We start from the raw sequence: 13,287 nt of genomic DNA, 5'->3' as shown, positions 1-13,287 counted from the left end.
AAGACTTTGCAAACTTTATCTGATAGACATGGCTTCTAAAATTGCAAGTGGCGGTAAAGGAAGAAGAGGATGATGACAATAGAAACCAAGCAGGAGATAATAAAAAAATATGAAGGAGGCACACGCATAGTTAACCTTGCTCGTGAGTATGGCCGTAACCGCTCGACAATCTTCTAAGGGCAAGACTTTCCTTGCGAGGGGACGGACCTCGGTCGACAACAAAATGAAGAGGCTTCTTTTATTATGGATTAAAGAGAAGGAAATCGCCGGTGATATGTTCTAGTTTGAGAAAAGTTCTTGTTTAAGAGAGCAATTCGAGTTACGAGCGTAGCCGCTGAACGGAGCGTAGCCGCTGAACGGATTAAGCTCGTAACACGGGTTCCCACTGTATTACTTTTAGAACGTAACCGGAACAGTGTCATAATTTTGACAACTTGTGTACTTACGGACAATTCTCGACCAAGGCAAAACAAAATAAGATCAGAAATCCTCAAACATTAACCTGTCGTCTTTACGTGCTGCCACATTGAATAACTTACGTCTACTGAGAAAAACAATATTTTGAAGTAACTGGAAGAGGGTGCTCTAAGTCTATGTACAAATCTAAAACAACAAAGGTGGTACTGCATTTTCAAGGGCAGAATAATCTTATTCAATTTAGATATTTTTAAAAATATGTTTAATAATACATTTATACAAAATATATTTTTTATAATATATTTTAAAAAGCCATTGATTCACATCTTTGCAATTCTTTTTCAAAGTTGTTTCATAAACTGACTCCTTGAGCAGATACACACATTTGCTTGACCGGCGAGGGAAAAAACAGCAGATAAGCCGCAGGGCTCAAATCATGAGGATAAAGTCGCAGCTTATAGTCCAAAAAATACGGTTTATATATATATATATATATATATATATATATATATATATATATATATATATATATATATATATATATGTATATGTATATGTACACAGTGGGCTCCCGTGTTCTGCTGGGCTCCGGTGGGCAATCCAAACCTATGTTAAATAGCTAATGCGTTTCGAACCCCTGGTAAAAACATCAAAATTGTTCATACATGTTAAAAATTGGTATCAAAATAGTATAGGAAGTGTTGCGTATATATAATTTGTATGTATACAATCAGAAAACGTCACAAATAAAAAATATAGAAAGAATTTATTAACCTTTGAGTGGTGTTTGTTATGCCCATATTCCCTAGTAAGGGTAGGCTAGGCTTGATTAGTTTCATAGTTCTTGATTATCTCCAGCTTTGTTTCCATATAAATCATCTTCTTACGTCTCTCTTTAACATCATTACCTGGGGCTTTAAACGCATTCGCTATTTCACATAGGTTTAGATTGCCCGCCATACAATGAATTCACCTTACGACCCCAACCGCAGAACGGATTGATCACTTACACTTTGTAATAATTGTTATAATTATGAATGTATTAATATATGATATATTTAATATAATTATTCATTTTAAAGGGAATTAAGTGTAAACTTATAACTAATCAGTATCTCATTTTTAAATTTCAGAGACTTAAGTCTGATTTTGTGACACAAAAAACTCATACATTTTGGGTCTGGTGGTATGATAAAGTAAATGGCATTAAAATGTAGTGGAATTCTTTTATGAGCATTCATGTAATCTTGTGATGCCTATTCGGAAAAGTAAAAAACAAATAAATAAATAAACAAACAAAAAAATAACATAATTGCTTGATCGTTTGCGCCTTAATCAAACGTTTTACTAACAACATTAAATGTGCAGTACTCAACTGAAAGGGAAGCAATAAAATCAGTTTCTCAGGCCGCCTTGGGTGAGCTAAAATCAGAGCGATAGTAGGCAGATTGACATAGACAGAGAAAATAAAGAGCCATGGAAAAAAATCAGCAGTGTTTGGAGAATCCAATTGACCTGACACATTTCCAGCCACGTACCATTTTCTGTTGTTATGGCTTTATGAGTAGCTGGCCCCCGGTGTGTCTGATTTTGTAGGTGTGTACGTATGGCTGAGTGTCTGACTGCTATGTGTTTGTGTATGTGTAAGTGATTGAGTGTAATAGATGTTGACAGCTGCGGAGAATCACTTTCCTGATGGTAAAACACCATATTGACCCTATTGCCTTAGCTAACACTGACATGCCACAATACCAAAGCCCAGTATATACAGTCAGGTAAATAGACCAAGTTGAGGGCTGTGTTAGAAACCAAATCATTACACTGCCCGTAATTCATCAACACACATATCAAATTCCAAAATCATTACATCCTCAATAGTAACAAGTAAAGAAAAATTGTGGGGATCTTTAAATCCCAACAATAAATATGTCTTGAAGTTGGTTTGAAATCAATATTTGATAGTGTGCAGATTTTTGTGTTCATTTGTACAACAAAATCTAATGAGGGTAAGACCGGTTACAAGAACCGATCACAGATCATTTTCTACTACATACAATAAGTCTTGTAACCTTTGAGTTTTTTCATTTTAAGAATTTCAATGTCCACACTAAAAATAATACTGTATGTATGGCCAAATAGTTCTGAAACATTTATCAATTGACAATATCAATTGATCCGGCTCTTAATCTAAAATGAAAATGTACATATAACCAGTGTTGGGAATAATGTATTATAAAAGTAATTAATTACTGTAATGCATTTTGCATTAACGTGGTAGTGTAATGTCTTACACACAAAAAAAACAATTATATTTTACTTGGTGCAAATGAGAGTAATGTAATGCGTTAACAATGCAATTTTAACCTGAAAGTGTGCCAAAAACACCATGAGATTGGCAGATAAAAGTCCGGGGCAAAATGTTTACTTTCTGTTATTAGTATTGTATATACTCCAGCAGAAACAAGTGCGGCAGCAGCAGACAACAGGTTGAATCTGGACAATACATACACAAGATGAACATACACCCATTACTAAAGACAAGAAGAAGAGGATAGTGAGGTGCACTTTGTGGTCGACACCTAAAGAGTTGTCCACTTCGCCAAATAGCACCACTAATTTGACAAACCATTTAGAGCATAGGTGTCAAACTCCAGTCCAGTTCAAATGATTACGATCATTTTCAAGCTCTGCAAAGCTTTCTGATGAGCTAATCATTTGAATCAGGTGTGTTTAAGAGAGAAGCATGGAAAACATGCAGGATAGCGGCCCCCGAGGACTGGAGTTTGACACCTATGATTTAGAGTGATGCCATAGTAACATGGAGTTAGCGAAAAGAAAACACGCTGGAGGATTGATAGTGGGGATAAAACAAAGCAGGCAAACTGATCATTCTCTCGCTCAGGGATGCACCTTTCACCTCAAGAGTTTAGGAGACGCCTATGTTGTGTGATGAAGATATGCTGCTGCTTTCCACTTTGGACTAGCCAGCATTTCAAACCCTGTCAGCGACATCCTTGTCGCAACTAGCAATTACAACAAGGTAAGCTTCTCTAATTTTCACTGTATAATTTCTATTAATAATTGTCTATGAATAGTTGTGGTTAATGTGTATCAAGACGAAGCATACAAAAACTCATGTTGAACTGTACGTTAAAGACAATAACAATGATGTAGGCTAGCTGCTAAAGATAGCCCCACCGAAACCATCTATTTTTTAAATGTCTGTCCGTACCCTAGCCGACTGAACTTGAATTTGAATATTAACATTGAAACTGTGGAATGCACTAAAGCATAAACAATGCATCACTATGATGTGAAGATAAGTAAAAAAGGGATTAAAATACGAAAAAAGATTTTGTATCTCATCTTTAAAGTTTTACCATAAACTTGAAGTCTATGGGTTTACAAAACAATACAGATTAAATGATTTGTATTGTTTTTAGGCTGAACCCAGGAGTGTCAAACTCATTTCTCATCATGGGCCACATAGTAGTTCTGGTTTCTGTCAGAAGCCTTGAGTTTGACCCCTGTGGTTTAAGGCAACCTTCCAATGGATGTGTTATGAGCATAATGAACTATATTTAGAATTGCAAAAACCATATTTCCACTTACAGTGGACCCCGGTGTTACAACGTCCCTGACTTAGATTAATTTCAGGTTGCGACATGGAATACTGAGTTTTTTCATCCCCTCTTTATGACATTTTCCCGGTTTTGCAACTGTCATGACCCTAGGGGCTTGGTTGTATTTGTGTTGTTTCGTCTCCATCTGCAGGCGTTTTTAGGTAATTACACTTATTTTCAGTTGCCGTCCCTGCAAACTGTCACTACAATTCTTCGTTTTCAGACATGGTTCCTGACTATGAGCATTAATTCAACCTTAACTAAGTTACTTAATTCTGAGCTATATTTGACCCCATTTTGTATAAGTATTATTATTATAAATTATGTTTATTTTAAACCATGTGAACTTATTAAGGTTTTACAATATTGCCCCCCCACCCCCAAAAAAAATTTTTCTTCAAAAACACATCCTTTTTTTTTTCCATTTTTTTTCCTCATGCTATTAAGTTTAAATAACAGAAAATTCAAAACACTTTTGCTTTTATTTTAGCAAGCATTTAACATACATAACATACATAACTCCCACTTAGAATTGAAGTGCAAAAATGTCTGCCTTACATGAAATACTCCTGTAAGCAAATGTAGTGTAGTAGCACATTGTATAAGATTGATCAAATGCAAACTCAACGGTAAAACTTTTTTTCAACTTTTCAAAAAGATTGACTGCAAATGCTGTATATTAGTGGGTAATGGCAATAAAAGCCCTTATTTTTTATTTAAGATTCAAAGTGTTGATTGTCATGTGCCCAATGAAGAAACACATTTCTCCGTACAATAAAATTCTTACTTTGGTGTCCAGAAGAAGCAGCATAAATAGTGCAAAACAAAGTCAGAAATAAGGTACATGGTCTTGGGATAGTCACAGCTGTATGAAATGTATGAAAGTGATATTATTATGTTATTCCTCTTTTTATTCCACCCATTTTTTGACGTGTTTCAATTCATTCCCAGTTCATCTGATTCACACCGTTCCAATTTCATATTATTCCAATTAATCTTGCAACAACTGCTTCCATTTTTCTCATTCCAAATATTTACATATTTCCCACAATTTCCTGATTTCCACACCCAAAATCCCATTGACTTAACATTGGGTGATTTTATATTTCATATTTACAGCTTTCACATTTTATTTTCAATATGTAACTCATTCATCTTTCCTTTGGGATCATTCCCATCATTCCAGTAATTCATACATTCCATTATTTTCCCATAATTCCATATTTTTCATTCTTTAATATTTCACATTTCATTTTCAATGGGAGGATTCCCCATTCATTTCCAATGGGAGATTTAACATTTCACATTTTGAGGATTAGGGTTAAGTTTTCACATTCATAATATTTAACTCTTTCATTTCACCTCATGGATCATTCCTACCATTCCAATAATTCATAAATATTAATATTTTCCCATAATTCCATAATTCCAATAATAATTCACAATTCATTCCCAATGGCTTATTTAACATTTCCCATTTGAAGCTTCCCCATTTCATATATACATCATTCACTTCATTCCTTTTACATTTTCATCATTACTAATATTTACACATTCCATAAATAAATGACTATTTTAATATAATTTTCCTGTAATTCCTGATTCATTCCCACTCTTCTCACAGTTCTCACCAAAACTTTGTAACCTTCTTTCTTTGCCATTACTCATCCGGTTTACTCCATTCCAACTCTAATCGGTTCCCTCAATTACCGCCAATCCATGAATTCCATTTACCTCTTCCCACAATTTTTGCCACAATTGCACTTTTTTTCAGTTTTTCCCATGTAGCTTCTACATTATTTGGCCTAATCAAACCGTTCTGCAATTACGATTGTCCGTAGGTATAACAAACATGACAGCCTCTGGGGAAGTGCTGCCCCCCATGTAATATAATTTAATGATAACTAGACCTATGATTATTGAGAAGCATTGCTTTAAACTAAATCAGTGCTTCTCAAATAGTGGGGTGGGCCATCCTATAGAGGCACGGACAACCCCAGAGAAAAGGCTTTGTCTTTGTCATGTGAAGTGTAATTGCAATAAATAAGAATTTTCATCATGTTTTTTTATAATTTCTGGCACTTTGATGCACTGGGTTATTTTTTTCAGTTTTAGAATATACTGTAACTGTAACCTGTATAACCGCTGTAAAAAATAATTAGCAGTTGTTTAAAGTTGATTTAATGTATATTGCTTTTTGTAAGTGACTGTAAATTATACTGCAAAATTACTTGGTGGCGCATATTCACGCAATGGTTCCTCTCTCTCCCTGCAAACCTACATTTTTGTGTTTTTTTTTTTTTTGTGCACTTATATACATCTGTCCGTCCTAGTCACATCCAATAAGCCCAAGGCGTATGTACTCCTGTGAGCGTTTGTTCACAATTGGCAGCACCATATTTATGGACATTAATCCAGGGTTTGCGAACGAGCTAAGCAACTGTGGTCTGCTCCATCACCGCCCCCCACTTCTGCAACCAGCCCGCAGTGGAAACGCCACAGACGGAACATGAGGAAGCAGAAGGTGGGGAAGTGCGGCGGTATTTGGGCTAGGCTCGCGGCTAGACTTCACTTGCCGGCTATCCCGACTATCACCCTGGCCAAAGTACGCTTGCTGGATAGGCAATTCCTACTCTGCAAAACCTTAAAGACTGTGAGGGGATGCTGCGCCCTTGTTTTCGTGAAAACCTGGCTAAACGATAGCGTTCTGGACTGTGTTATCCAGCTAGCTTGATTAACATCCTACCAGGCAGAAAGAGTGCTCGTCGAAGGGGGGAAGACCAGCAGTGGGGGACTCTGTGTTTACACCTTTGATGCCTGGTGCCATGACGCTGCTGTGGTTTCTAAACACTGCTCACCACTGGTGGAGCTTATGGTTATTAAATGCTAGCTTTTCTACCTGCCGAGAGAATTTAGTGCCATACTCCTAGTGGAAGTTTATATAGGCCCTGGCTCCACTACCATCAGCAGTGAGGCATTGCATGAACTCCCCTGGCACATCAGCGAACAACCGACTGCCCTCCCAGATGCCTTTCTCATCTTTTCAACTCATCATTTCAACCATGCCAACCCGAAGACCATGTTTCCTCATCTTCATGGTCACATTAATTTTACTATGAAAGGTACCAACACTTTGGACAATGTCTACACTGCTCACAGAGGAGACTACAAACTCCTACTCCTCTCCTACTTTAGGGCCTCAGACCACACCACTGTCATGTTATTGCCAGCATATAGGGCGCTGGTTAAAGTCACCAAGCCAACTAATAAGCAGGTACGGGTGTGGCCAGAGAGGTCATCAGAGGCGCTCCAGGCCTGTTTCTCCACCACCGACTGGAGTGTATTCAGACGAGCAGCCACATACGTCAACAACATTGACTTTCAGGAGTACATGGAGACTGTCACGTCCTACATGAAGAAGTGCATGGAGGATGTCATGGTCACCAGGAACATCACCATTCGGGCCAACTAGAAGCCATGGCTGACAGGAGCGGTCCACCAGCTCCTGAGGGCTCAGAATGCTGCCTTCAGAGCCAGAAGGGCGAGCCTAAGTACGCCAGCCTGACATGCGGCATCAGACTGGCAAAGAGACAGTACTCCAGGAGGATCGCTGTGCGCTTCAATAACAGTAGAGACACCAGGAACCTGTTTTGGGGGATCCCGTCCATCATGGACTACAAGTCCTCTCCACAGACCTGCAACAGCTCCACCCTTCTGCCGAACTACTTAAACGACTTCTTTGCCTGCTTTGAGGCAGACAACACGCCCACATGTGGACGCCATCCCACAGGGTTAGGGTTAGGGTGAGGCGATCCCTCTAAACCCCAAATCTGAGCCAGGCTGTCATCCGACATGCCTCAAAACCACCACTGTCATCCCAGTTCCCAAGAAGTCGTCTCCCTTCAGCTGCAATGATTACCGCCCGGTGGCACTGACTCCCATCATCTTGAAGTGCTTCCAGCGGCTAGTCATGCAGCACATCAAGTCACATCAAGAGCCAGAACCAGTAGGCTCAAGGACAGCTTTTTCCATCAAGCTGTCAGGACTCTGAACTCTCTCCCTACTCTACCCTCTACAACTCCTCTGCCTTCTGCCCCTTCCACCGCCTGACATACATCCCCCAAACTCCAACTGCACATACACTCATGTGCACAGTCAAATCTCGGGGTCTCTTTCAAACGCACTCTCACTTTAATTTCCATTACATTGTTTACATCCTGACTGTTTACATTCAGCATACTGCAAGTTTCCGAAAATGCTCTACCGAAACTTTACACTTTTGTATATACAGTAACTTTGTATATATTCTTTTGTTTTTTTCCTTACTATACAATTGTTTACTTTGCATATATATATATATATATATATATATATATATATATATATATATATATATATATATATATATATATATATATATATATATATATATATACATTGCTCCCTAGTATTTTGTTTGCTACCTTGTTACAACGGGGAACGCGGAAAGCAATTTCATCTGTGTCGTATGTCGTGCATTTAGCATATTTGACAATAAAGCTGATTTGTCTTGAATTTTTTCTTTTGGTCATGTTAAAAAAGTTACAGGTTTAGAAATACATCTCAATTTTCTCTGGATAATTACCTTGTTTATAGTTATCGCATCGAGTGGGATTGTGTTCTCTTTTTCTGGGGCGGGCTTGGCAAAATATAATCCGAGAAGCACTGAACTAAATGAATCAGTAATATAGATTTAATCAGCACCTTTTAAACTGAATTTGAATTACATGGATTTAATTTGTATTTCTTAATCTGAAACATGAACCTGAAAACTTCAAATCATACCATTTGAATGTGTTCCAATGTTTAATTTTTCTGAAACTGCATTTGATCCTCACTGAATATTGAATTCCGTATATTTTCACCTACTGTTTCACAAATATAAATATTCTCAGTACAAAAGTAGATCTTTGTTTAACCTTTGTGGTAAAGACATTGGGTCAGGGACTACGGTGTCTTTCCACAAAATAAAGGGGGAAAAAAGGAAAAGACAGTAGAATTGCCCCGGCACCAACTTCACATAAGGCCCGCATTGAACGCCATGCCTTAGTCATTGCTGACATCTAGGGGTGCAAACAGTGCACAACACTTATTGACAGTAAAGGTAAATTCATCTCAAGGCTCTTAATTTGCATTCAGGATTTTCCTTTATAAATAACTGGTGGTTTGGATCATCAATTTCAGTAAAATATATCATATAGCAGATTAATGCAGTGATATTTGAGAAGTGAAATTAAATTCATAGGATTTACAGAAAGTTTGCAATTTCTCAAACAGAAGTTGGCAGGTACCTAAAATATGGGCATCTTTGTTGTTTTATTGATCTGAATACCTTTACCTGGGGTTTACACGCATTTGCTATTTAACATAGGTTTGGAATGCCTGCCATAGGGCAAATTCGCGTTACAATCCCAACCGCGGAACGGATTAATCTCGTAAACCGGGAGCCCACTGTATATAACATTTTTTTAAAAATCATTACAAAAAATTATTTAGCTACTGTAAGACCACACCTGTCCTGGGGGACACAAGAGCACCCCAGGGGTTCCCCAAACTCGGTCTAATCAAAATCTGATGTGGCATTTCAAAAAAGGTGACCCCTGAATATGCCACATTCAACTGTAAATATACAGTGAACCCTCGTTTATCACGGTAGATAAATAGGTGAAAATCCGCGAAGTAGTGCCCCCACTGTTCACATTTTAAAAAAAAAATAAAAAACAACAACAACAATGTTTTTAGAATGTTTTTTAAAGGCCACTCGTTTTCCTAGCAACCATTATGCAACACCAATGCTTGTATAACCTTGGAGTGACTGAGCAACTCTGTGTGATGACACTCATTAACACATTTTTTTCTATCTTTGAAAAGGTGGAATTGAAATATTATAATGTGATTTACATTGTAAATCAGATTGTAAATTAGTTGTAAAAAATTTGCTGAACTGTATACACATTGACTATTACAGTCGAATGTGCTCTACGAAAGGCAGAATCTATTACAGTTCTAATGGATATTCATTAAAAATGTCTTTGAATGCACCAGTAATGGACAGTGAGGCTTTTGTGACGCACCAACTGACTTTGCAAAGTTTATCTGAACAGGGTGAAATTCTGGGAACTTCAGTTATAGTGACATCTTGTGATGAGAAGAAAGACTGCAGTGGATTCAAAATACAGTGGACCCCCATGTTACAGTGTCCCTGACTTACATTATTTTCATGTTGTGAGGTGGAATACTGAATGTTTTCATGCCCTCTTTATGGTATTTTCTAGGTTTTGCGACAACTGTCATGACCCAAGGGACTTGGCTGTATTTGTGTTGTTGTGTCTCCATCTGCAGGTGTATTTAGGTATTTACACTTATTTTCAGTTGCCGTCCCTGCAACACGTTGCTACAATTCTGGTCTGCTATTGGTCGGCATTTCCTCACGGAGATGGTGGTCTGCTATTGGTCAGCCTGACTTGTTTCAAAGTGGCAGAACGGTAAAGCTTTGCTCGATTGTTAGTGGTTACAAAACCGTATTTATAGTGCATTTTACTGCTTAGTTCAAAGTTGAAAGGGTTAGTCATAGGTTCAAAATTCCTTGTGATATTAAAGAGAGAAGAAGATGATTTATATGGAAATGACGCTGGAGATAACCCTTATTAGCGAATATGGGCATAACAAGTGGCACTCAAAGGTAAATAAATCCTTTCTATTTTTCTGATTGTATACATGTATATGAATAAATATTTAGCACTTACTATACTATTTTGGTACCAATTTTTAATATGTATGCACAATTTTTATGTTTTTACGTGGGGTCCTAAACACATTAGCTATAGGGTTAGGTTAGGGTTAGGTTTGGGTTGAATTTGCCTTACGAACCCAACCGTGGAACAGATTAATCTCGTAACACGGGGGCCCACTGTACTGTTTTTTGTTTTGTTTTTTAAGTTCAAATGGTATGCACACACATAAGAGCAGTAAAACTGGAAATCAAATACAATTAAAGAAAAAAAAAACATCTAGTCAGACTCCTACCTGAAGGAGAGTCAAAACTTGGAGAAATTAATCATGTGAAGAATACGTAGTTGAGTGCAAGTGTACCTTGCTTTTTTATAAATTACCAACTCCTGAAGAGTCGGCAAATGCTACAGAAGCACTAAAAGCAAAACTATTATTTTCCCGGCCCTTGACCACACGACAAAGAAAAAAACACAACGGGGAAAAAAACAAAACCCTGAAAGAAAACGTTTTGTAATTATGAGTGAGTTTATTTTATATGTACAAGTTGAAAAAAAAAACAGTATATGTACAGTACATCACTAAAAACCAAAATCAACAAGTTCTTTTTTTCATCCAACCTGTTCCAGCTGTAGCTTGACAGCTCTTCTTGGGGAGTCTGCTTGCAGGTTGTGCTGCTGAATGGCAGCTACTAAGCCGCGTCGGAGAAGGCAACGGCAAACTGAACGATGCCCTGGAGGTGATGCTCAGCGTTCGCAAGAGAGCCAACGATGCCATACATCTGGCCGCGCTGGAAGGAGACTGAAAACTGTCGACAAGACCGCACATTCATCAACTGTTGAGCTGTAATTTACTCATGTTCCCTCTTTATAGACTTTGAGGAAACCATGGCGTCACAGGCCAAGCTAGTCCACCACGGGCCCGTCCAGGAATGTCGATCCAAAACGCTGTCCCGTAAGAGCCCAAATTTGCACCTCTTTCTCTTTGAGATGTCCCTCATCATAAGCAAGGAGGTGCAGAACTCCGACGGCAGGTGCAAATACATTTACAGGCAAAAATTCCTTGTGAGTCCAACTTAACACACGTTTCATCTTTTTGGCATTCCTGTGAACATTTCTAACTCTATTTTCCTCCCCCAGACCTCCGAGTTGGGACTGACCGGGGACATTAAGGAAGACCCCTGCAGGTTTGCCCTTCGGGTGGGGCGCATACCGACGACGAACAACATTGTTCTTAAGGTCAGATTATCTGCCTGTTCTTTTTTGCTCAAAACACCTTAAACATGAAGCAATTTCGCACACTCTACTGACATCGTGACATGTTTTTATTTAAACTCCTAGAGTCTAAGCTGGTTATTTGTCTCCGGATAATTCTTTTTTTCCTCTTAGGATTGTTCTGTGAACATACATAGTATTACTTTCATCGCTTATAAAAATAGAGCAAGTTATGTAATAGAACAACTCCACGAAAACTTCACCATACTCGAGTGAAAGACAGTGAAACAAGTTTCAAAAGCTTTTTTTAAGGTTTTTTTTTTTTTTTTTTTTTACTGTAAACTTAAAATACACTGTTTAATTTCAAGCAGAGGTAGAAAAAAGAAATTGGTTTTTAGACACGATGATTCATTGGCCTTAAAAGCACTATTAAAATTAGAAAGCACTTAATATTGTTTTATCACAATTAGCAATGTCAGCAAGTGACCGAATACTCATATGTCTTGATGGTGACCATCCTCCTAATCAATAGGCATCCAGCATCAAACAGAGGAAGGAATGGGTCCAACATGTCAATGAGGTGATCCAGGACAACTGTAGTTAGGAAGCCAAGCTTGCAGCCTACCATTTTGGACGACCATGGTTGGTACCTAGTTCGAGGGGCCATTCAGCAGCATAACCTGCCAGCTGACTCCCCAAGAAGAGCTGTCGAGCTACAGCTGAAACAGGTTGGATTAAAAAAAAAACAAAAAAAAACACGTTTTCAAAAAGTCAAGTTTTAGTGATGTTTTTGTAGTTATTACAGTTGTTGATTTTGGTTTTTAGGGATTTTTTTTTAACTGTACATATATTGTTTTCTTTTAACGTGTACATATAAAATAAACTGCCATTGACATAATTACAGAACGTTTTCTTTCTTTCTTTTTTTGTTACCCTGTTGTGTTTTTTGCTTTGACGTGTGGTCAAGGGCTGGGTAAATAATAGTTTTGCTTTTAGTGCTTCTGTAGTATTTGCCGACTCTTCAGGAGTTGGTCATTTATAAAAAGGCAAATTACACTTGCACTCAGCTACATACTCTTCATGATTAATTTCTCCAGGTTTTGAAACCTCTTCAGGTAGGAGTCTGATTTATTTACCTTTCAGTGGTGCCTGTTATGTAATGGTAGCCTAGGCTAGGCTAGCTTCATATTTCATGCTTATCTCCAGCGTCTTTTCCATATAAATCATCTTCTTACTTCTCTCTTTAACATCACGAGCAATCTTGG

Source organism: Hippichthys cyanospilos, chromosome 13 (assembly GCF_059441005.1).
Source record: "Hippichthys cyanospilos isolate Australia breed blue-spotted pipefish chromosome 13, RoL_Hcya_1.0, whole genome shotgun sequence".
NCBI classification, from domain to species: domain Eukaryota; kingdom Metazoa; phylum Chordata; class Actinopteri; order Syngnathiformes; family Syngnathidae; genus Hippichthys; species Hippichthys cyanospilos.
The sequence above is the reverse complement of the archived record's forward strand: the minus strand, read 5'-3'. Positions refer to the sequence as shown.